Source organism: Hypanus sabinus, chromosome 1, assembly GCF_030144855.1.
Source record: "Hypanus sabinus isolate sHypSab1 chromosome 1, sHypSab1.hap1, whole genome shotgun sequence".
In the NCBI taxonomy this organism is placed as follows: domain Eukaryota; kingdom Metazoa; phylum Chordata; class Chondrichthyes; order Myliobatiformes; family Dasyatidae; genus Hypanus; species Hypanus sabinus.
Window position 1 is genome coordinate 34335430 of NC_082706.1, and position 25986 is coordinate 34361415.

The window sequence follows — 25986 nt, forward strand, 5'->3', positions numbered from 1 at the left end:
CAAACGGAAGTCGAGGCTCTTCCGCGTGCGCGCGCTCTGGACGCTTACCGAACGGGAGTGCGCGCTGATGTCCCGGCTCTGACTTCAACTGGCACGGCTCCAATTACCACTTGGACAGACTTTGCACCGTCATGAATTTATACTTACGTAAAGTTATACTTACCGATCAACAAGTATTTAAATCAGCATTTGCCTCGAAGGACCATGCACAGTACGTGGTAGGGACTTCTGCTGCATTGTGGTATGGGCAGGGCACTGCACTGCCAAAAATGAACCTGCATTAAAGGCTGTTTCCTTTGCGCTGTCCTGCTAGCTTGTCCAACTGAACCGGTGGATGCCATATCAGCGTTGAGTGTGAGGTATTACTGCCGAGCTAGCAAGAAATGAGTGAGCGAGTGTGAGGGGTAAGAGAATGGGGGGGGGGGGGCTTCACTCGGACTCGGTGGTGTGACAGCTGGTGGATTCTGGTGCAAGTGAGCAAGTTTGAGAAGGGGCAGTGTTTTCTGTGCGCTGGGAACCGTTCCTTTCAACAAATGATAGCACCAAGGTCCCAGAGGACTGAGAAAGGAATGGGGACAGAGGAAGGCGTAAAAAAGCCAATGAATTTATTGCTGCCACAGGCCATTCTTCTAAAAGGATCCAATAAAGACTTAAAATAATGGCTTTAATGGAACATTTTCACAAATCCCTGCCAGCAGGACCTAGAGAAATTCTCTCCAACAGGACATCAAACACCAGAAAGCACAAGAACAGGCCCTTGAGCACATGATGCCAAGTTAACCTGAACCTGTCTGCCCACGCATGATCCATAATCAACTAAATGCCCCCTAACCATCACTATCATGCCAACATACCACCAACTTCAATTGTATCTTAGATTTTCATTGCAATTTTGCACAGTCTTCATTTTCCACTGAATGGTATATGTGTGGTTAATGTTCAGTCTGTTGTTTGTACCTACATATTTATTATGCTGTGCAAACAAGTTTGGCATTGTACTTCACCCCATCGCACATGTCCACATGACAATCAATTCAACTTGACTTGAGCTTCTGTCATCTCCCACCTGCAATGTGTTCCAGGCATCTGTCTGTGTAAAAGAACTTACATGCACATCTCCATTAAACTCTCCCTAGGTCCTCAAGTATTTGACATTTCTGTGCCTGGAAACATATTTTAACTGTTTGCCCTTCATTATTTTTGTAAACTTCTAGTCAGGTCTCCCCTCAGAGAAAACAACACAAGCTTGTCCAACCTTTTCTTCTATCAAATTACCTCCATTCCATGCAGCACCCTGTTAAATGTCTTCTGCACTCTCCCCAAAGCCTCCACATCCTTCTTATAGTGTGGTGTCCAATACTCCCAAGTGAGCCCTAACCAGTTCTATACAGCTGCAGCTTGACTTCTTTATTCATATCCTCTGTTCTCTGACTGATGAAAGCAAGTTGTATGTTTTTTCTTTTAACCATCCTTTCTACTTGTGTTACTCCTTCCTGGGAGTTATGCACTTGGACCCCATGATTCTTCTGTACGTCAGTGCTCTTAAAGGTCATGCGATTAACTGTATAATTTTCTCCATTAGACCTCCAAAAGCACAACATGATCAAATCCTTGAATTAAGCTGCTTCTGTCATTTCTCATCCCATATCTATATTCTGCTCTATATTTTGAACGCCTTCTTCACTCTCTGCAACTCTACTTTTTTTTTTGTGTCAGCTGCAAACTTACTAATCAACCTGTCTGCACGTCAATCAAGCATTTATATTTATCTCAAACAACAGAGATCCTGGCACAGCTCTCTGTGAAACCCACTGGTCACAGATCTCCAGATAGAATAACATACATAAAATGCTGGAGGAACTCAACAGGCCAGGCAGCACCTATGGAAAAAAGTACAGTCAATGTTTTGGGCCAAAACCCTACGGCAGGACTGGAGAAAAAAAGCTGAGGAACAGATTTGAAAGGTGGGGGGAGAGGAGGGAGAAATGACAGGCGATAGGTGAATAACATCCGTCATCAGAAACCTCTGCCTTCTATGGCCAAACTAATTTTGAATCCTCTCTACCAAATTGTGATGGAACCCAAGCATCTTAATCTTCTAGATCAGGAGTTCCCAACCTTTTTGAATGCTACGAAGCAAGGGGGTCTGTGGATCCCATGTTTGGAATCACTGTTCTTGATCATCCCATCATGGGGAACATTGTCAAATGTGTTACAAAAGTCAATATAGACAATATTCACTGCCTTATCCCCATCAATCAGCTTCAACAGCTTCTCAAAACACTCAATCACATTTGTAAACCATGATTGGTCCCACATAAAGCCAAGCTGACTATTTCTAATAAGCTCACAATTTTTTCAAATGCGAGGAATTCCCAGAACTTAGAATCCTCTCTAATAGCTTCCCTGCTAGTGACGTGAATTTCACCCACATATAACTTCTAAAATAATCCCAATTGCCCTTCATCAGCAAAGAAACAATACTGTCTCCAGTTCTTGTCTGATGCTAGGGAGGATGCAAAGATCTTTGTAAAGGCCCCAGCAATCTCCTCTCTTGCCTCTTCCATTACCTGGGATGGATCGTTGTGAGGTAAAAAAGACTGGCTGAAAGGACCAATTTTTCTGTTGAATATAATTCACAGTCTGAGAATTTAAGAAAATCTCTCCTGCGTTCTTGATTCAATTTGTGAGACAGTGCAGAATTGTCCCTGGTATGGAAAAGGCACCGAAGAATGTGAAATGGTTTTGCCTCACGTGTTAGTGAGGTGCGGGCAGTGATGAAGATCACAGAGTTGGCTGTAGTCTTTTGATCTTCTGTGCACCCACAAATACCACAAGAGCCTCTAGTGGGAAAAACAGTAGATCACACAAGTGGAAAGGCGAGAGGCCTTGCTTTGGCTGGTATGGAGGCCAGCTAGTTTTGGAATGCATGTTAAGGATGGCCACGTTCAACCACTACTCCACAGGAAATGTTGAATGGGTTTGCAAGATAACTCCTTGTAAGACAGTAGCTCTGATGCAAAGGGGTAGCTTTATGGAACAGTCCATTTGGGAAACCAAGGGAGATGAACTGGAGTCAGGTGCATTAAAAAAAATAATAATAATGCATACTTGTAGAATGCATTATTGCCAAATGATTGGTAATCTCCCTATCAATTGATGAGTTATGAGGAGAATGTAAACCAAAACTATCTCAATCATCTTGCATTAAGACAACCGGTGTTTATCAGGAGGGGAGTTTTTGGGGAGCTGGATTGTCGGGTCGCCGCTGGAGACAGATGGATCCAGTGACCTATCAAGTTAAAGGGCCACAGTGAGTATCAAAACCAGGCACCAACTGAATCAGGTGAAGGACTGCGTGTCTTGGCTGATGTGAAGATCCAGTAGTTATTCAAGCAGTGTATATTTTATTTATTAATTTTCTAGGATACTGGCATTTTTGAAAGGGCCAGCATTTATTTCTATTTATTCCCATAGACCATAAGACATAAGAGCAGGATTGGGGCATTCATCCCACCAATCTGCTCCGCCATTCCATTGAGGTTGATATATTACTGCTCTCAACCTCTTTTTCCTGCCTCCTCCTGTAACCTTTGATGCCCTTAAGAATCAAACGCCTATTATTTTAAATATACCCAATATCTTAAACTTCATAGCTATCTGTGCCAATGAATTCCACTGATTCACCACCTTCTCGCTAGAGAAATTCCTCCTTATCTGTGTTCTAAAAGGATGCCCTTGTAGATAGATAGATAGATAGATCGATAGATAGATACTTTATTCATCCCCAAGGGGAAATTCAACATTTTTCCAGTGTCCCATACACTTATTGTGCAAAACTAATTACATAAGTATTTAACTCAATATAAATATGATATGCATCTAAAATCAACCTCCCAAAAAGCTTTAAGAAATAGCTTTTAAAAAGTTCTTAAATAGTTACTAAAGTGCATTGAGTGGTAACTTAAGCTCAGTCCTAATCCCGGCACTTTAACATGTCTTGCCCCTGGTGGTTGAATTGTAGAGCCGAATGGCGTTGGGGAGTAATGATCTCTTCATCCTGTCTGAGGAGCATTGCATTGACAGCAACCTGCCGCTGAAGCTGCTTCTCTGTCTCTGGATGGTGCTGTGCAGAGGATGTTCAGGGTTTTCCGTGATTGACCGTAGCCTACTCAGCGCCCTCCGCTCTGCCACCGATGTCATACTCTCCAGTTCTGTGCCCACGACAGAGCCCGCCTTCCTTACCAGCTTATTAAGACGTGAGGCGTCCCTCTTCTTAATGCTGCTTCCCCAGCACGCCACCACAAAGAAGAGGGCGCTCTCCACAACTGACTGATAGAACATCTTCAGCATCTCACTACAAACATTGTATTATGAGACTGTGTTCTTTGGTCCTAGACTCTCCCACTATTGAAAACATAATCTGCATGTCCATTCTGTCTAGACCTTTCAGTATTCAATAGGTTTCAATGAGATCTTCTCTCAATCTTCTAAACTCCAGAGAGTATAGACCTAGAACTATACGCTGGACCCTCTCCAAAGCCAGCACATCCTTCCTTAGATCGGGGGTCCAAATCTGCTCACAATATTCCAAATATGGTCTGACTGATGACTTAGAAAGCCTCAGAGTTACATTGTTGCTTTTATATTCTAGTGTTCTCAAACTGAATGTTATTGTTTCCTTTGCCTTCCTCACACCAATTCAACCTGCAAGTTAATCTTTAGGAAAACATTTACTAGGGCTCCCAAGTCCTTTTGCACCTCTAATTTCTGAATTGCTCCTTGTTTAGAAAATAGTGTATGCCTTTAGTCCTTCTACAAAAATGCCTGACCATACACTGTATTCCATCTGCCTCTTCCTTGCCCATTCTCCTGATCTATCAAAATCCTTCTGTAGACTCCCTGCTTCCTTGACACTACCTGTCCCGCTGACCTTGGAAATGCTGGGTTGCCTCATTCTGGAACTGCTATAGTCTTCCTGATGGAGGTATTCACACAATGCTGTTGGCAAGGGAATTTCAGTATTGGGAACCTGCAACAAAGACAAATGGTCATACATCAGTAAATGAGGGTAGCGTGCAACTTGGAGAGCATTATGTTCCTATGTTGCTTGCATTAGTGACTGCAGAGCATTTCCCAGATGGTACACACTGTGGGCAGTGCTCTGCTGCTGGTTGTGGAAATGAATCTTTAGAGAGATAGGGGAGTGCGGAACAAGTGGACTCAACCACTTTCCCCTGAGGCATTAAATCTCAGAAAGCCTCTCCTGGACACAATAACAAAGAAGCAGTTTGAGAAGTTAGAGGAGATTTTGTATGCCAGCAAAGACTCTTACAAATTTCAACAGATGCACGGTGCAGATCATTCTAGCTACAACACAGCCTGGTATGCAGGTTGCAATATGCAGGATTGAAAGAGGCCTCAGAGGTTTGAAGACTCAACCAGCTCCATCACAGGCACAATCTTTCCCAAGTCTTCAAAAGGCAACACCCATCATTAAGGACCCTCACTGTTGTGTATTTAATATTTTAGTAATATTGGAAATATATTGTTTGAGTCAGCATTCTTTTTTGTTCACATGTGCATTGTAGGTCATATGTAAAAGCACATGAATAGCATACGTCATCACACCACCACGTCATTAGTGTGTGCCTTGCTAGAAATAAGAATGAAGTTTATGCACATCTCTTGGTCTCCTTTGTTTTTCTTTTGATTGGCTTTATGTATTTAAGTCACAAAACGTAACATTCACCACCTGTGACTTGCCCTCTTCTCATTAGTACCATCACAGAGGAGATACATAATCCTTAAGACTCACACTTAACTTTTCAGTAACAGCTTCTTCCCCTCTGGCACTCTGCAGGGCTGTGTGCTCAGCCCGCTGCTGTTCACACTGCTGACACATGACTGTGTCACAGGATTCAGCTCAGACAGTGTCATCAAGTTTGCAGATGATAGGACAGTGGTTGGCCTCATCAACAACAATGATGAGTCCGGGTACAAAGAGAAATGGGAGTGGCTGGTGGATTGGTGTGAGAAAAACAACCTGATCCTGAATGTGGAGAAGACCAAAGAAACCATTGTAAGCTTCAAGAAGGTACAGAAGAACCATAGAGAGACTTTAGTGCACTAAATTCCTGGGAGTTCACATCATGGATGACCTCAACTGGTCCCTTAATATCACCTCCCTGGACAAGAAGGTACAACAGCACCTCCACTTCCTAAGGAGATTCAGGCAAGCAAGGCTTCCCCTCTCCCCATTTTAACTTTAGGAGCACCATTGAGAGCCTCCTGACAAATTGCATCTCCAAGCAACACACACAAAATGCTAAGGGAACTCAGCAGGCCAGGCAGCATCTACAGTCAGTGTTTTGGGCCGAGACTCTTCATCAGGACTGGAAAAAAAAGATGGGAAGTTAGAGCAAGAAGGTGGGGGGATTGGAAGAAGAAGTAGAAGGTAGTAGGTGCTAGATGAAACTGGGAGAGGGAGCAGGATGAAATAAAGAGCTGGGCAGTTGATTGGAGAAGGGGGAATCTGATAGGAGAGGAAAGAAGACCATGACAGGAAGAGAAAGGGAAGGAGCACCAGAGGGAGGTGATGGGCAGGAAAGGAGATAAGGTGAGAGAGGGAAATGGAAATGGGAATGGTGAAGAATGGGATGGAGGGGGCAATCACTGGAAGTTTCAGAAATTGATGTTCATGCCATCGGGTTGGAGGCTACCCAGAGAGGTTTTGCTCTTCCAGCCTGAGTGTAGCCACATCACGGCAGTGGAGGAGGCCATGGACTGATGTGCCAGAATAGAATTAAAATAGGTGGCCACCAGAGATCCTATTTTTCTGGTGATGGAGCATAGTTGTTCAGCAAAGCAGTCTCCCAATCCACATCGGGTTTCACTGATATACAGAAGCCACATTGAGAACACTGGAAACAGGAGAAGTGTCGCCTCATCTGGAAGAACTGTTGGGGCCTTGAATAGAAGTGAGGGAGGAGGTGTAGGGGCAGGTGTGGCACTTGTTCCACTTGCAAGGAGAAGTACCAGGAGGGAGATCAATGGGAAGGGATGAATGGACAAGGGAGTGGCATAGGGAGCGATCCCTGTAGAAAACGTAAAGTGGGGGAAAGGGAAGTGCTTGGTGGTGGGATCCGATGGAGATGCTGGAATGTACGGAGAATTATGTGCTGGATGCAGAGGTTAGTGGTGTGGTAGGTGAGGACAAGAGGAACCCTATTCCTGGTGTGACAGTGGCTGACGTGCACAAAATGGAAGAGATGCGGGTGAGGGCAGCATTGATGGTGGAAGAAGGGAGTCTCTTTAAAGAAGGAGGACATCTCACTAGTTCTGGAATGAAAAACAGATGTGATGAAGACAGAGGAAATGAGAGAAGAGAATGGCATTTTTACAAGTGACAGGGTGGGAAGAGATTTAGTCCAGGTAGCTGTGAGAATCGGTGGGTTTATAAAAGATATCAGTTGATAAACTGTCTCCAGAAATAGAGACAGAGAGATCGAGAAAGGGAGGGAGGACCAGGTAAATTTGAGGGCAGGATAGAAGTTAGAGGCAAAGTGGATAGAGTCGACGAGTTCCGTGTGTGTGCAGGAAGCAGCGCCAATTCAGTCATCAATGTAGCATAAGAAAAGTTGGGGAAAGATACTGGTGTAGGCTTGGAACATAGACTGATCGACGTAGCTGGCAAAAAGGCAGGCATAGCTGAGACCCATGCGAGTACCCATGGCTACACCTTGTGTGTTGCCTTTATGGCAGTTATTTAGTTTATAATATTTTCGCTTAGTTTGTTAGCATTTTAGTTAAAGTTAGGATTGTTTAGCATTTTAGTTAAAGTTAGGATTGTTTAAAGTAAATTCGTTGTCTGTGATATATCGCGGCATGCGATGACATCACATCCGGTTTCGCCGCGTCTTGTGGGAAAATACCGGCTTGGAGAAACGGGAAGGTGGGGGCCACACATGTGCGAGTCCAGCGCAAGAAAAGTTGTCTTTCTACGCACTAGAAACATAGTGGAAGCAACGCCGTAAGTCATGAGATAATCGATATGTTGAATTAAAATGTTAACGCCGATCCTGTTAAAAGTAACGACAGTCGATAAGGTTTATGTTTTTGTTAGTTAAAGAGTTGCAGATAGTTTGTGTTGAAGTGTATTTAAAGCAGTCAATGGCATAGGTAGATTCTGACTGTATGCTGCACTTTCATGTAATGTAGTAGTTGTAGTGTTACTTTTGCAAGTATTTACGATGTAAGTGTAATATCAAGAAGGAAACAAATGCTGTACAAATCTTGTATTGTTTTATCAACAGTTTTCACCATATATTAATGAGGAAGAGCGAACAGTAAATGGTTAATCTTACTGTGACCCTGTTTTCATTGACCACGGTTTATCTCGGTGTTTAGTTCGGCGTTCCGTTACACCCTAGCGAGAACACTACACCTTGGTTTGGAGGAAGTGGGAGTAGCGGAAAGAGAAATTATTGAGATTGAGGACCAGTTCCGCCAGATGGAGGAGAGTAGTGGTGGAGGGGAACAACAGTGCCTCTGTGCCTCCGGCACAGAGTCTGGCCCTGTGGCTCAGAAGGGTAGGGAAAGGAAGAGGAAGGCAGCAGTGATAGGGACTCCAGGGTCCGGGATGTTTCTGATCGCTTCCACGATATCCTGAAGTGGGAAGGAGAACAGCCAGATGTCGTGGTACATATTGGTACCAACGAGATAGGCAGGAGGTCTTGAAAACAGACTACAGGGAGTTAGGAAAGAAGCTAAGAAGCAGGACCATAAGGGTAGTAATCTCAGTATTACTTCCTGTGCCATGTAACAGTGAGTAGGAATAGAGTGAGGTGGAGGGTAAATGCATGGCTGAGGGATTGGAGCAGGGAGCGGGGATTCAAATTTCTGGATCATTTGGACCTCTTTTGGGGCAGGCGTGACCTGTACAATAAGGATATGTTGCACTTGAATCCCAGGGGAACCAATATCCTGGCAGGGGGATTTGCTAAGGCGATTGGAGAGAATTTAAACTAGAATTCTTGGAGGGTGGGAACTGTACTGAAGAGAAGGAGGAAAGGGTGGTTGGCTAACAAATAGAGAAATAAAACTTGTAGGCAATGTGAGGGGGAGGAAGGCAGGTGATAGAGAAGGGATGCGCTCAGACTGATGGTTTGAGATGTGTATTTTAATGCAAGGAATGTCATGAACAAAGTGGATGAGCTTAGAGCGTGGATCAGTACTTGGAGCTATGATGTTGTGGCCATTACAGAGACTTGGATGGCTCAGGGGTAGGAATGGCTACTTAGAGTGCCAGGCTTTAGATGCTTCAGAAAGGGGTCAAGACAGGGAGGGAGGCAAAAGAGGTGGGGGTGTGGCACTGCTGATCAGAGATAGTGTCATGGCTTCAAAAAAGGAGGAAGTCATGGAGGGATTGTCTATGGAGTCTCTGTGGGTGGAAGTTAGAAACAGGAAGGGGTCAATAACTCTACCGGATTTTTTTAAATATATAGACCACCTAATAGTAACAGAAACAACGAGGAGCAGATAGGGAGACAGGTTCTAGAACAGTGCAATAATAATAGGATGATCGCGATGGGAAATTTTAATTTCCCCAATATTGATTGGCATCTCCCTAGACCAAGGGATTTAGATGGGTTGAAGTTTGTTAAGTGTGTTCGGGAAGGTTTCCTGACATAATATGTAGATAAGCCCACAAGAGGAAAGGCTGTACTTGATCTGGTATTGGGAAATGAACCTGGTCAGGTGTCAGGTCTCTCAGTGGGAGAGCATTTTGGAGATAGCGATCACGTTTCTATCTCCTTTACCATAGCATTGGAGAGGGGTAGGTACAGACAAGTTAGGAAAGCGTTTAATTGGAGTGAGGGGAAATATGAAGCTATCAGGCAGGAACTTGGAAGCATAAATTGTGAACAGATGTTCTCAGGGAAATGTACGGCAGAAATGTGGCAAATGTTCAGGGGATATTGGCGTGGGGTTCTGCATAGGTATGTTCCAATGAGATAGGGAAAGGATGGTAGGGTACAGGAACCATGGTGTATGAAAGGTGTAGAAAATCTAGTCAAGAAAAGCTTATGAAAGGTTCAAAACACTAGGTATGATAGAGATCTAGAAAATTATAAGGCTAGCAGTAAGGAGCTTAAGAATGAAATTAGGAGAGCCAGAAGGGGCCAAGAGAAGGCCTTGGTGAGCAGGATTAAGGAAAACCCCACGGCATTCTGTAAGTATGTGAAGAGCAAGAGGATAAGACATGAGAGAATAGGACTAATCAAGCATGACAGTGGAAAAGTGTGTATGGAACAGGTAGCGGAGGTACAGTACTTAATGAATAGTTTGCTTCAGTATTCACTATGGAAAAGGACCTTGGCAATTGTAGGGATGACTTACAGCAGACTGAAAAGTTAGCCCAGGAAATTATAGACCAGTGATTCTTACTTCAGTGGTTGGTAAGTTGATGAAGAAGATCCTGAGAGGCAGGATTTATGTACATTTGGAGAGGCATAATATGATTAGGAATAGTCAGCATGGCTTTGTCAAAGGTAGGTCATGCCTTACGAGCCTGATTGAATTTTTTGAGGATGTGACTAAACACATTGATGAAGGAAGAGCAGTATATGTATAGTATAGTATATGTATGTAGTGTATATGGATTTCAGCAAGGCATTTGATAAGGTACCCCATGCAAGGCTTATTGAGAAAGTAAGGAGGCATGGGATCCAAAGGGATATTGCTTTGTGGATTCAGAATTGGCTTGACCACAGGAGGCAAAGAGTGGTTGTAGACGGGTCATATTCTGCATGAAGGTTGGTGACCAGTGGTTTGCCTCAGGGATCTTTTATAAATGACCTGGATGAGGAACTGGAGGGATGAGTTAGTGTTGTGGTTTCTCGTCCCCACAAATGACCAGGAGATGCAGAAGATTCTTCAAGAAGGGTTAAACTTTAATTTGCAAATCAAAGCTGAGACAGTCAGTGAGCTGGTCGCTGATTGCCCACCGATCCTTGTACATAGCATTTTTTATAGCAATTTCCTGTTTTAGTTGCATTAGCATATCCAATCTATAGTTGCATATCACAAGTACATCCTCCACTATTGTTTCTAGCATTGACTTAATCATGTTCTAATCTACATCTCTTAGCTAGCCTCTCATTAACACACCATTATCTTCTACATTCTTAAGATTTCATTCTCCTGCTAAATTGGATACATGCATAGCAAATAGCAAGCTCAAAGCTGACTACATAGTTCTGGTTACACAGCAAACAATGCAACTTTTATACTCCAATATATCCCCCCTTTGAGACCCATACAGAGAAAGAAGACTAAGAGTCCGCGCACAAAAGCCCCAATCAACTCAAGCACTTATTCCCAAATCTCGGGTTAAACTATAATTTTCTGTGCCAAGACCTCAAAGTATTCTCTCCCTGTTACCCTGGGCCGCTGAGCCAAAAACCTATCCCTTTGTACCTGAGACAAGGAAAAAAACTCAGAAGCCCTTCCAATCTACTCCCACACTGTCGTTTTGCTCTTGTTCATCCTGCAGGTGTTGTAGGCTGTAACGATACATTTTCGGTGTTTCTTTCTCCACTGAGCTTGCTTCAGTAATTGCCACGAGCATCGGAAATTGTTTGGTTGCAGCACGCACTACAAGAGACTTGAGACAAGGAAGAAAACAGCACAGCACAAACGCATAGCTCAACTATACAATACTGACAGTTATTGCCATTTTAGTCAGCCATGCTCCCCATCCTCCGAGTCTACTTTCTAACCAGTCAAATAACTGATGTTCGAACCCTGCATTCTGTGCGCATACCTTGCACTGTGACAAGACAAAGTCCACTGAAGCCTGTAAATAAGGTGACCACAAACCATCCTTCTTTATTTTCTTTATCCCTTTCTCCCCTTGCACAATGGTCAATCCCATGTGCTTCTGAAATCAGAATCGTCAGTAGAGGGGTGGGCGCTACCAACAAACCGTCTTCCGTGCTCCACAAGCCTTCCGGGTTCTGCTTGGCCCCCCTTCATCTCCACATTGTCTGTTCTGCTAAAGTTGCCTTACCTTGTATTTCAATTAGGTCCTCTACCACAGGTTCTGGAGTTAGGCTTACCTGGGGGGCAATGACAGCTGATGTACATCCAGACGCTTTTCTGGCTGCCTCGTCCGCAGCTTGATTTCCCTTTGTTATTACATCATTTCCCTTTTTATGTGCCTGGCATTTTACTATAGCCAATGCTTTAGGTTTTATTATGGCTTTTATTAAGCCTAGAATTTGCTGACAATGTTGTATGGGATCTCCACTGTTTTTTTTTAAAACCTCTCTGTTTCCACACTGCCCCGAACAAATCAGTATAAATGTCTACTTTCTCACCTTCCATTATTTCACACGCAGCTGTCAGGGCTTTGATTTCCGCTAGTTGGGCGGAACACGGTTGGGGACAGGACTCCATCCTAATAATCTTATAGCTCGACTGATCCTGCTGCACTACTGAGAACCCTGCATGATTTCCATCATAATCCCTATAACAAGAGCCATCTACGAACACAACCTTTTTATCTACATCCTCTAGTGGTTCTGACCGTAAATCTGCTCTCAATTTGGCAAATGCCATCGTCTTCCCTACACAATCATGGGGTTCTCTTTCATAGCCCAAAGGGACAAAATCGGCTATATTACTGGTAGTGCATCCCTGTATAGTTATGTCTGGAAATGTCAATAGCATCTGATACGCTGCTATCCTGGCCTGCGTCAGCACAAATTTCCCTCTTTCCAGCAATTCTGCTACTTCGTGGTGTGTGTACAGAGTCACAGGATAGCCCAGGGTTACAGATGATGCTTTTTCATATGCATAGTACAGCGCCGCCAATCCCTGATAAAAGGGTGGATACCCCTGAGCCACTTCATCTAGTCTCATACTGTAGTATGCTATCGGCTGCTTTGCTTTTCCTGTGCCTGTCTCTTGTGTTAGAACCGCTGTGACATAACCCTCCTGTCGGTTGGATGCATACAAATGAAAAACCTTCTCGTAGTCAGGCAAAGCTAATGCTGGTGCTGACCGCAATTCCTGTTTAATAGTATTGAAAGCTGTCTCCGCCTCTCCATTCCACTGTAAGCCGTTCTTCAAATTTGTATGTCCTGCTTCTTTCATCATCTTTCTCAAAGGTGCCACAATCTCAGCATATTCTCCTATCCAATCTGAGCTGTACCCTGCCATTCCCAAAAATGTCATCATCTGCCCTACAGTCAGGGGTTTTGGGGCCTTAGTTATTGCCTCAACCTGATCTGGTGCTATCGCCTTCACTCCCTTGGATATTACCCTGCCTAAGTATTCCACTTGCTGTGTGCAAAATTGCAGTTTCTTTTTTGATACTTTTTGTCCTCCGTGCGCCAGCTTCTCTAACAGAGTTACAGTGTCCTGCTCACACTGTTCCTTATTGTGGGAACAAATCAAAAGGTCATCCACATACTGTAACAATGTACTTTCCAATGGTATGCCCTCTAGGTCTGCCTTCAACACCTGATTAAAAACATGTGGTGAATGTTTAAACCCTTGCGGCATTCTGGTATAGGTATACTGAGCACCTCTGTAAGTAAATGCAAACAGATACTAACACTGGTCAGCTAGAGGAATGCTGAAGAAAGCCGAACACAAATCAATCACTGAAAAGTAACTTGGAACATTAGTCAAAAGCGTGTATGGGTTGGGGACTACCGCTGGCCAGTCCTCTACCACATCATTTACCGCTCGCAAATCATGTACCAATCTCCACTTAGATTTATCTACTTTTAAGACCTGCAGCAATGAAGAATTGCATGGACTGTTTGTTCTTTTAAGCACTCCTATTTCAATCAACCCCTGCACTGTCAATGCTATTCCCTCTTCTGCTTCTGGTCTTAGAGGGTATTGTGGTCTCCTGGGTGGAATTGCTCCCCTTTTCAGCCTTATTTCCACCGGACTAGCTGTTTTTATTTTCCCTACGTCCGTGTCATGCTTGACCACAGAATAGATGGCAACTCATCTAACCTATCTTTCTGCTGGCCTCTTTCCTTTCCCAGCAATGGCATGTGTGGTTGGGGAGTTATTTCGACCTCTCTCACAGTCCCTACCATATCCACAGTTACCATTATTTTAATGCAATTGTGTCTTCTGATATCCACACCTCTGGCGTGATTTTCCTCCACACTGTTACGGTTTCAGCACTCTTAACTAAGGGTCCTAAGTCCTTAGACTGATATCCCTTGTTTACCAACAACATTACGTGGGGCACAGCCTCCGGTACCCTGTACCATTTTTCTAAAAAGGTGTTCCACTTAACTTGTAAAGCTGCCCCTTGCTTTCCAATTATCACAGCCTCCCCTTCCAGGTGCTGTTGGGTACATGCCTCCAGGTGCCATCTCTCCTCTAACTCCCTGTTCTGAGTCTCGTCAAAAATCACTGTACAATGTAGCTCAGATTTGGGCATTACAGCCCTGGGTAATATAGCCTGCACACCCTTTTCCCATTTTTCCCAGGTTTCCTGAATCTGATCTGTGATGTCTCCTATCCAAAAGACATTAGCCTTCCTGTCTTCTCGCACTATCAATTGAGCCCCTGCTCTTTCCACACTCAGCCCATTTCTGGTGCATTCTAATTTTAATTCCAGTTTCAATAAGGCATCTCTGCCTAACAAATTAATCGGAGTTCCTTTAGATACTAGCATTGGCAAAACAATTCCTTTATTTCCCATTCTCAACTGCACTGAAGCCGTGCACTGTGTCAACTGTGTTTTCCCCGAGAACCCTAGCGTATTAATAAACTTTCCTGACATGGGAAGGTGAAGGCATACTGTGGCTGTACACAAGTGTACGTGGCTCCAGTATCTATCATCATTGGTGTCAGTTGCCCTTCTAACATAACCCGAACAATGGGTTCCTCATCTGCCTCCCTTGTTATCATTGGGTAATGTCCCTTCCCACTCGAGCTCTCGGGGCACCCCTAATACCTTGCATAGGGGTTCACAGGTCCGCTTGGGCCTGTGGGGCTGGTCCTTGGCTAAACTTTAGTTCCCTTCTTATCGATTCCTGCTGGTGTGTGACAGGCCATGGTGTAAACGGACAATCTCTTCTCATGTGATCTGGCTGATTACATTTCCAGCACAGTCTCTCTAGCTCTCTTTCCCCCTGTTTCCTCACTGGTCCCCTCTGCCCATAGCTCCTCTGTCCCCCTCCTTGGGACTTCCAGTCCTGTCTGGGCTGTTTGAATTTAGTCTGTTTGTTTCTATGGTATAACCGATACTCTTCATACTCCTTTTCCTCTCTCAAGTATTTCATCCGTTCAATTTCTTCTTTCATTTCTCTCTTTGCCTGTTCCACCTTTATCCTTTCTGCCTGTATCTCCTTCCATATCGTCGCATTTTCCTTCTCGTATTGTTTTTTTCCCTCCTCATTATCCCAAACTTGTACTTCTCCCTGCATGTTTACTGTACCCGTCAGCAGGGGGCACTGCTTAGGGGTTCCTTCCTCATTATAGGGAGGGGGCTTTTCTGTTTCTTTCGCATCTGGGTACGGAGCTGAAGCCAGCTTCTCACTGTACCTTCCCCTCTCTCTAACAGGCTGTTTCTCCTTAGTGTCTTCCTCGCTTGTAATCAATATTCTACCTGTCCTCCTCAGCCTTTCTCCCTCCGTTCTGAAGAGTTTTAGCACTTCCATTTCTCGTTTTCTTTTTTGCCCTCTTTTCTTAGATTTATCTTTTGGTTTGTAATTTTTAATTAGTGACTCCATTTCTTCGCACAAGCTTACATCAAACGTTCCTTCTCTTGGCCATTTTGTGACCAGGTTTTTGGTTCTCTTTTCCCATTTTTCTGAAGTTTTTGTGATCTCATATTTACCGGGATTTTTTTTGCTCAGAATCTCTACTGCCGTTCCTTTACCTGTCATGTTGTTCTCTCTTTTTAAGGTATTTCAGAGATTCACAGTTCATTTACTGGATAATATTATTTACTCTAATTCTATGCCTAGTCTATCATCTATCTACCAGCGCTTTAAACTATATATTGGACTGTCCTTGTCTCCTATTCTGTTCTGCCCACACAGACCTCTACTCAGAGCGGTATCCACAGAACTTTCTCTTTGCACCTCGTCTATTCAGACCCTTATCTCTTAAGGTGGTATCCACGAGGATTTTCTCTATTTTCCCTTTCCCTGCCCGTTCAGACCTTCGTTTCATACGAAGCGGTATCCACAGGGATTTTCTCTATTTTTCCTTTCCCTGCCCGTTCAGATCTTCGTTTCATACGAAGCGGTATCCACAGGGATTTTCTCTATTTTCCCTTTCCCTGCCCATTCAGACCTTCGTTTCATACAAAGTGGTATCCATAGGGACTTACCAACACCACGTGGAATTTTTCTTCACTTAACTTCTTATTAGCTTATTTGTACTTACCCTCACTGCAGTGTTCTTGATCAATCCTCTGAGCCTTCTGTTAACCCCCAATTCTGCCAGATTCTTTGGACCGGAGAGACCCTTCAGCAGTGGTTCCACACTTCTGAGACTCCAAGACCTCCCCAAAACCAACAGAATTCTTAGTCCAAATTGTCGCAAAAAGCACTTACCTTTTGTTTGGGTGAATCCTTAATTCTGTTAGCCTTGTGGGGGTCCCTAGAGGACTGGGAAGTGTCCCCAATCTGCCGTTTCCTTTCCGCGGGTCTCTTTCCGGTCCTGCTGAGGTTGCCAATTTTGTCATGGTTTCTCGTCCCCACAAACGACCAGGAGATGCAGAAGATTCTTCAAGAAGGGTTAAACTTTAATTTGCAAATCAAAGCTGAGACAATCATTGAGCTGGTCACTGATTGCCCACCGATCCTTGTACATAGCATTTTTTATAGTAATCTCCTGGTTTAGTTGCATTAGCATATCCAATGGTCTACAGTTGCATCCGCCACTATTGTTTCTAGCATTGACTTAATCATGTTCTAATCTACATCTCTTAACTAGCCTCTCATTAACACACCATTATCTTCTACTTTCTTAAGATTTCATTCTGCTACTAAATTGGATACCTGCATAGCAAATAGCAAGCTCAAAGCTGACTACATAGTTCTGGTTACACAGCAAACAATGCAACTTTTATACTCCAATATTGGTAAATTTGCTGATGACGCAAAGGTTGGGGGTGTTGTTGGGGGTGTTGTGGAGGGCTGTCAGGTTACAGCGGGACATTGATAGGATGGAAAACTGGGCTGAGAAGTGGCAGATGGAGTTCAACTCAGACAAGTGTGAGGTGGTTTATTTTAGATTAGATTATATTAGATTTAATTTTATTATCATTGTGTCGAGTACAGATACAAAGCCAATGAAATGCAGTTAGCATCTAACCAGAAATGCAAAGAATAGTGTTATTTACAAAATAATTACAAAAAAGCACACATTTGGTGTACATATTTGGTAGATCAAATATGATGGCAGAATATAGTATTCCTCCTATGGTATAGGAACACCTGGAGAATAAAGACGCATATGTAAGGCTCCTTTTCATCGACTACAGCTCTGCCTTTAATACCATCATTCCAAATAAACTGATTCCTAAACTCCGGAACTGGGTCTTAGCACTCAGATCTGCAGCTGGATCTTCAACTTCCTCACAGACAGGACCCAGGCTGTAAAGATAAGGGACAAGCTCTCCTCTACAATCACTCTGAGCACCGGTGCCCCACAAGGCTGTGTACTCAGCCCCCTGCTGTACTCACTGTACACCCATGATTGTGTAGCCAAGTTTCCATCGAACTCAATATATAAGTTTGCCGATGACACCACAATTGTAGGCCGTATCTCGGGTGATGATGAGTTTGAGTACAGAGAGGATATTAAGAACCTGGTGGCATGGTGTGAAGACAATAACCTTTCCCTCAACGTCAGCAAAGACGAAGGAATTGGTTGTTGACTTCAGAAGGAGTAGCGGACTGCACGACCCCAACTACATCGGTGGTGCGCAGGTGGAACAGGTAAAAAGCTTTAAGTTCCTCAGGGTTAATATCACAAATGACCTGACTTGGTCTAACCAAGCAGAGTCCACTGCCAAGAAGGCCCACCAGCTCCATTACTTCCTAAGAAAGCTGAAGAAATTTGGCCTGTCCCCTAAAACCCTCACTAATTTTTATAGATGCACTGTAGAAAGCATTCTTCTAGGGTGCATCACAACCTGGTATGGAAGTTGTCCTGTCCAAGACCAGAAGAAGCTGCAGAAGATCGTGAACATAGCCCAGCACATCACACAAACCAATCTTCCATCCTTGGACTCACTTTACACCACACTCTGTTGGAGCAGTGCTGCCAGGATAATCAAGGACATGACCCACCCAGGCAACACACTTTTTATCCCTCTTCCTTCCGGGAGAAGGTTCAGGAGCTTGAAGATCCGTACGACCAGATTTGGGAACAGCTTCTTTCCAACTGTGATGAGACTGCTGAACAGATCCTGACCTGGATCTGGGCCGTACCTTCCAAATATCCGGACCTGACTTGCACTACCTTACTTTCCCTTTTCAATTTTTTAATTTATGATTTATGATTTAAATTTTTATTATATTTTACTATTGATTTGTACTTCAGGGAGCGCGAAGCGCAGAATCAAATATCGCTGTGGTGATTGTACATTCTAGTATCAATTGTTTGGCGACAATAAAGTAATATTAATGGTAAGACTCTTGGCAGTGTGGAGGATCAGAGGGATCTTGGGGTCCGAGTCCATAGGACACTCAAAGCTGCTGCACAGGTTGACTGTGTGGTTAAGAAGGCATATGGTGCATTGGCCTTCATCAACTGTGGGATTGAGTTCAAGAGCCAGGAGATAATGTTACAGCTGTATAGGACCCTGGTCAGAACCCACTTCGAGGACTGTGCTCATTTCTGGTCACCTCACCAAGGAAACTATAGAAAGGATGCAGAGGAGATTTATGATGATGTTGCCTGGATTGGGGAGCATGCCTCATGAGAAAAGGTTGAGTGAACTGGACCTTTTTTCCTTGGAGTGATGGAGGATGAGAGGTGACCTGATGGAGGTGTATAAGATGATGAGAGATATTTATCATGTGAATAGTCAGAGGCTAATTCTAATTCTAATGGCTAATTCTAGAGGGCACAGTTTTAAGGTACTTGGAAGAAGGTACAGAGGAGGTGTCAGGGGTAAGTTTTTTACACAGTGAGTGGTGAGTGCATGGAATGGGTGCCAGCATCGGTGGTGGAGGCGAATACAATAGGGTCTTTTAAGAGACTCTTGGATAGGTACATGGAGCTCAGAAAGATAGAGAGCTATGGGTAGCCCTACATAATTTCTAAAGTAAATACATGTTCGGCACAGCATTGTGGGCCAAAGGACCTGTATTGTGCTGTAGGTTTTCTGTGGTTCTATGTTTCTAAATTGGGTATGTTATCTAGAAAGAAACAGAGAACTTTGAGGCCTTCCTGGTGGGGGAATAGAGGTGTATAGGGACTGGACATCCATTGTAAAAATAAGAGAATGGGGGCCAGGGAACTCCAAGTCATTGAAAAGATTCAGAGTGTGTGAAGTGTGGCGGGTGTAGGTAGGGAGGAACTGATCTGCGGGGGGGGGTAAAACAGAGTCGAGGTATGCAGATGTAAGTTAACTGGGCAGGAACAAGCTGAAGTAATGAGTCTACCTGGACAGGCAGGTTCATAGATCTTGGGAAGGAGGTAGAAATGGGAGGTGCAGGGTAAGGGAACTATGAAGTTGATGGCAATGGATGGGAGATCTCCAGAGTTAATAAGGTGTGGGTGGTAAGTGGGGTCCCGTTCCAGGGGTAAGTAAGAGGAGGTGTCTGAGAGTTGTTGCCTGGCAAAGTAGGGGGTCAGTCTGCCAGACTACTACAGCATCCGCCTCGATTCTTATCAAGTTGGATTTCAGTCTGGTGTAGGGACAGCTGAACATGAGACTCGAAGTCCCTACAAAGGACTGTGAGAACAGCTGAGAACATCACTGGGGTCTCCCTACCATCCATCAGGGACATTTATCAGGAGCGTTGCTTTTGCAGGACCCTTAGTATGAGCAAGGATCTCCCCTCTCCACCATCCATCCAGTATCCTCTCTGACTTTCTACAATCAGCTGGGAAACTTTGATGCATGAAAACAAGAACGGTAAGAATGGGAAATAGTTTCTTCCTTCAGGCCATTAGGCTTCTGAACTCCCGGCCTCATTGTATTCAAAGTATCACCAGTTAATCTGTTCTGTACCTTACAATATTTAATTTATGCACTTTGTTTATTTATGCCTAATTCAACTCTAGCTTTTATCCTAACTTTCCCAAGTTATTGTGTGTTACATGTGTGTTATATGTACTATTGTAAACACAAAGTACACTGCAGATGCTGTGGTCAAAGCAACACGTACAAACAAGCTGGAGGAACTCAGCAGGTCGGGCAGCATCCGTGGAAACGAACAGTCAACGTTTTGGGCCGAGACCCTTCTCGGGCTGAGTCCTGACGAAGGGTCTCGGCCTGAAACGTTGACTGCTCTGTTTTATGCCCTGGTCTGCAGAAACCATTGATGGTATACACAATAAATGACAATAAGCTTGACTTGACTGTAACTGTGATATGGGACAGCGAGTTCACTATTGCCTCAGACTGTGCTATTAGAAGAACCCACAGACAAGGTGGAAGTGAGGGGCTCCATGTAGACGTGCTCTGAAAGTCATCTGGGACACATGATGCCATGTGAGTGATGAGGAGGAGCAGAGTGTGCACAAGGGTCCTGAGTCTTGCTGAATAATGAATGGCCTGGATCACACGCAGACTGGGCTGGGTGAGTCAAGAAAGAACTATGTTGCAACATGACAGCAGTTCAAAAGCCTCACAGATCCCTTGATAGCCCCACTGATCTCAGCTGTGACACCGTGACAATAACCAGAGACTCCAGAAACAGTAATGAGGAAACAGTGGGAATTAGAGCCACCCTGAACAACAAGTTCAGAGGAGATGGCCTTGTGACTTCAAATGTACGGCAGGAATGAGGAAATATCAGACTCATTTATTATCAAAGTATACAACTTAAAATTCTTCTTCTCCAGGCAGCCATGAAATCAAGAAAGAAAAGAACAGGCACATTGACCCCCAAATCCCTCCTACCAGAAGAAAGAATGTAAGTCAAAAAGAAAACAATGCAATTGTTTCAAAGGGGAAGAGATTTAAGACACAAACAAGTAGAAACTGGATTTAACTGGATATAGTTGTCATATATACAGTGAAAATCTTTGTTTTCCATACAGATCCATGTATTGAGGTAGTATAACACACAGAATGAAGTGTTACATTAACAAAGGAAGTGCCAAGCAGGCACATAATAAAGTGCAAGACACATAATGTGCTGGAGGAGCTCAGCAGGTCAGGCAGTATCTGTGGATGGGAATAAACAATTGACGTTTCAGTCCTGATGAGTGTCTTCAAGGCTCAAAGGTTCATTTACTAGGAAGCACGATCATCTACTCCCAAAATCCCCCCTCCCCGTACAAAACAATGAAGAAAAACGGGAACAAGCACATCAACCCCCCAAATCCTCCTCCGGCACAAAAATGTGCAAAACGGATCAGGCACAGTCCCATTTGCCTAATAACTTTCTAAAGCTTTCTAATCCATGTACTAATCCATGGACGGGCTGACCCGTCCAATCTCTTCATAACTCAGCCCCTTAGGCCCTGGCAACACCTTTGGAAACCTTTTCCTCACTCTTTCAAGTTTAGTAAGATCTTTCCTATAGCAGGGAGATCAAAACTGGACACAATATTCCAAGGGCTGCCTCACTAATGTTCCATTTATCTGCACCGTGATCTCCTAACTTTTAAAGTCGAGGTCAAAGTAAATTTATTATAAAACTACTTACAGTATATGACACCAAATACTACCCTGAGATTTATTTTCTGGGAAGTATTTTCAGGAAAGTGGAAAAAATACAGCAGAATTTATGAAAAACATAAACAAAGACTGATAAACAACCAAAATAAGCCAATTTGAGCAAACAAGAAACATAAGTAAGCCAACAAGCAAATAAGTAGACAGATAAATAGACAGCTGAATGAACAAACAATAAAAAAAATGTTAAGAAAATGAGCTGAGTCTCTGAAAGTGAATCTGTAGATCAGAATCAGGTTTAATAACTCTGGCATATGTCGTGAAATTCTTTAACTTTATGGCAGCACTACAAAAAAAAACATGATAAATAAATATAGAGAAAAATCTGGATTACAGTAAGTAAATAAGTAAGAAGTTAAGTTCAAAATGAGTAGTGCTAAAAAAGACATAAAAATAGTGATGCGGTGTTCATGGGTTCAATGTCTATGCAGAGGGGAAGAATCTGTTCCTGAATCGCTGAGTGTGTGCCTTCAGGCTTCTGTATCTCCTTCCCCACAGTATCAGTCCTGTGAAGGAGCTGACTAATTTTGCATGTTTCTACATCTTACTTCGATCTTGTGCAGTAGTATCCACCACTCTCCCTCCACACTATAACAGACAGTGACGCAGCTAGTCAGAATGCTCTCCATGGTACATTTGTAGAAGTTTTTGAATGATTTAGTTTACAATCCAGTTCTCCTCAAACTGCGAATGAAGTATAGCCACCTTCTTGCCTTCTCTAAAGCTGTATCAATATGTTGTGTCCAGGTTAAGTCCTCAGAGATCTTGACATCCAGGAACTTGAAACTGAGCCCTCTTTCCACTTCTGATCCCTCCATGAGGATTGGTTTGTGTTCCCTCATCTTATCCTTTCTGAAGTACACAATCAGCTCTTTGGTCTTAGTGACGATGAGTGCAAGTTTGTTACTGTGATAGCATTCAACTAACTGGTACTGTATTTCTGGATCCTCTATGCCCTTTCATCACCATCTGAAATTCTGCCAAAAAATGGTTGTATCATCAGCAAATTTATAGATGGCATTTAAATTAAACTCCACTTGCTATTCTTCACACAAACATGAGGAAACCTGCAGATGCTGGAAATTCAAACAGCACACACAAAATGCTGGTGGAACGCAGTAGGCCAGGCAGCATCTATAGGAAGAAGTACAGTCGAAGTTCTGTGCCGAGACCCTTTGTCAGGACCCAAAGTCAGCTGCTGGGCTCTCAGAGGCTCCATATTCCTCTCACCCCAACCCTCCCCTCTCCACGAACACTACCAGCCTCCCTACCCCCTCTGATCCCAGCTCTCATCCGTGCCGGCTTACCATCTCCTCCGACCTTCAACTCTCTGAGGCAGAGCACTCTGTCCTCAGTAAGGGCCTTACCTTTGTCCCCCTGAGCCCACACCTCAGCGAGTTCTGTGTACGCCATGACGCTGAACTCTTCTTCAGCCGGCTCCGTCTTCGAGCCTACTTCTTTGGCAAGGACTCTCCCACCCCCACCGATGACCCCTTCTCCCGTCTTCAACCCTCCTCCTCTTCATTGACATTCTGCTCTGGTCTTCTGCCTGCTCTGGATCTCTTTATTGTTAACTGCCAACAGGACATCAACTGTCTCAACTTCACCACACCTCGTTCCAATTCCAACCTCAGTCCTGACGAGGGGCGATACGTCAACTGTACTTCTCCCTATAGATGCTGCCTGGCTGCTGCGTTCCACCAGCATTTTGTGTGTGTTGTTTGCCATTCTTCAGTCCATTTACTCAGCTGATCAAGATTCCCTTGCAATTTTTGATAACCTTCCTCATTGTCCACCTATTTTAGTGTCATCTGCAAACTTACTAGCCATGCCTTGCCCATTCTTATCCAAGCTTTTGCTACAGAATGATAAAACAACAACAGAGCCAGCACCAACCCCTGAGGCACTTGTCATGGGCCTCCAAACTGAGAAGCATCACTCTGTGGTTGGAGGAGCAACACCTCACATTCCATTTGGGTACCTTCCAACCTGATGACATAAACATGATTTCTCCAACTTCTGGTAATTTCTCATCCCTTTTCCCTCTCTTCCATTTCCCGTTCTGGCTCCCCTCTTAACCCTTCTCTTCACCTGCCTATCACCCCCTCTGGTGCCCCTCCTCCTTCCCTTTCTCCCATGGTCCACTGTCCTCTCCTATTAGTTTCCCTCTTCTTCAACCCTTTACCTTTTCTGCCTCCCAGCTTCTCCCTTCATCTTCCCACCTACTCCCCCCACACACCTAGCTTCACCCATTATGTTCCAGCATGTCCTCCTTCCCCTCCACCCACCTCCTTGCTCTGGCTTCTTCCCCCTTCCTTTCCTGTCCTGAAGAAGGATCGGGGCCCGAAACGTCAACTCCTAATTTCTTTTCATAGTTGCTGCCTAACCTGCTAAGTTCCTCCAGCATTTTGTAAGTGTTACTCTGGATTTCCAATATCTGCAGCATATCTTGTGTTGATGCTTTGTTGATGGCTCCAGTTCTGTAACTTGCCTCAGGACCTTAGACAAATAACAGAAGTAGAACTATCAACACCCAAGAACCTCTAGACCTTATATTTACCTGTTCCATTGTGTTACTTCCAATGTTTCTTTCTATTGCACAGATACATTTGCTCAGTCATATGGCCCACCATGTTCATGCAGACCACCAAGTCGCTAGCCATACCAACCCCATCGACAAGCACTCAGTACGTCGCCTTGAACCTGGATTGCAACCAACCGCTGAATGAAAAGATACTTCCATAGATCCTTTCTAAAGTATTCCCACATACTCTAAACATATAACAGGACAGCACAGTATCATAGGAGTTACTGTAATTCTTTACAGTGCCAGAAATTGACTGGGGTTCAACTTCCACCACTGTCTGTAAAGGATTTGACCATGTGGGTCCTCCTGATGCTCGAACTTTCTCCCACATTCCAAAGATGCACGAGTTGGGGTTAGTAATGTTATGGTCTGGTCTGGAGCCTGCATTCCGGGTCTTGATCTGGTCCGCAGACTCCGGACTCCGGGTCTTGTAGCCATCCCTCCTTTCACCCTTAAGCCCAAGTAGGATCATCTTGGCTTAAGGAGGTGTCTGGTTTGCCTTATTTGAGCCATTTGCCTGGCTGTCCTGTTTTGACCCTGGCTTGGAGTACCCACAGTTAATCATCTAGTCTGTAAGTCTGTTCTTATAGTCACCCTGGACTGAGCTCCCTTCTGATCCCTTGCCTCTGTTGGGTAAGTAGGCTGGACTGCTGTTGCCTGGTGGGGGGACTGTGACCCTTTCCTACCCCTCTCTTCTGACAGGTGGTGCCCTGCAACCAGCCCAGGTGCTCTGTGTTCCTGCCTGGGAGGCAACCCTGCCCAGGAGCTATGTGGCCTTCCCTGAGGCCTCTGACCCTTTCCTACCCTTTGCTTCTGATGGGTGGTGCCCTGCATCCTGCCCACGTGCTTTGTGTCTTGCCCAGGCCCCTGTGTTCCTGCCTGGGAGTCCGGGCCCTGCTCAGAAGCTATGTGGCCTGCCTGGGGGCTATCCTCCCAACATTCCTTGTCCCATAGATCTAGCCTTTGCCATGAACTCCAGGGTCTGGCCTTTGCCAGGAACTCTCTGAACTCCAGGATCACGGTTGCATGCCACAGTCTCCCCACCTTGTTCTATCCTTTAGTTGTTCCTGTCCTGCCCCTAGTACTTCAGTGCCTGTGTCCTGCATTTGGGTCCAGTCTCCATGTCCTCCTTGTGACAAGTAAGTTGTGGGCATGTTATGTTGGTGGTGAAGCATAGCCGCATTTGAGGACTGTGTTGGTCGTTGACACAAATAATGAATTTCACTGTATATTTCATTGTTTCAACATACACATGACAAGTAAAGCTAATATAATCTAAGTATGCCCTCCAATTTTAGAAATTTCTATTATGGGAAAAAGTTTCTGTGGTGAACTACATATACCTGTCTGGTCGCCCCCCCCGCTGACTGCTCCTGTGGCTCCTCCCACAGACCCCGGTATAAAGGCGATTGGAGGCACAGCCCCTCCCTCAGTCTCCAGGCTGTTGTGTGGTGCTTGCTTGCTGCTTGTGCTTTCTCCCAGCCAA

At 44.4% G+C, this 25986-nt stretch overlaps 1 long non-coding RNA gene across 1 annotated transcript; it reads left to right on the plus strand.

Moving 5' to 3' along the window:
• Positions 1–47: 47 nt before the first annotated feature.
• LOC132393014 (uncharacterized) lies at positions 48–25986 on the plus strand. The gene is made up of 3 exons (XR_009511732.1): positions 48–211; positions 21076–21146; positions 24517–25986. It is a non-coding gene; the product is annotated as an uncharacterized LOC132393014 (long non-coding RNA).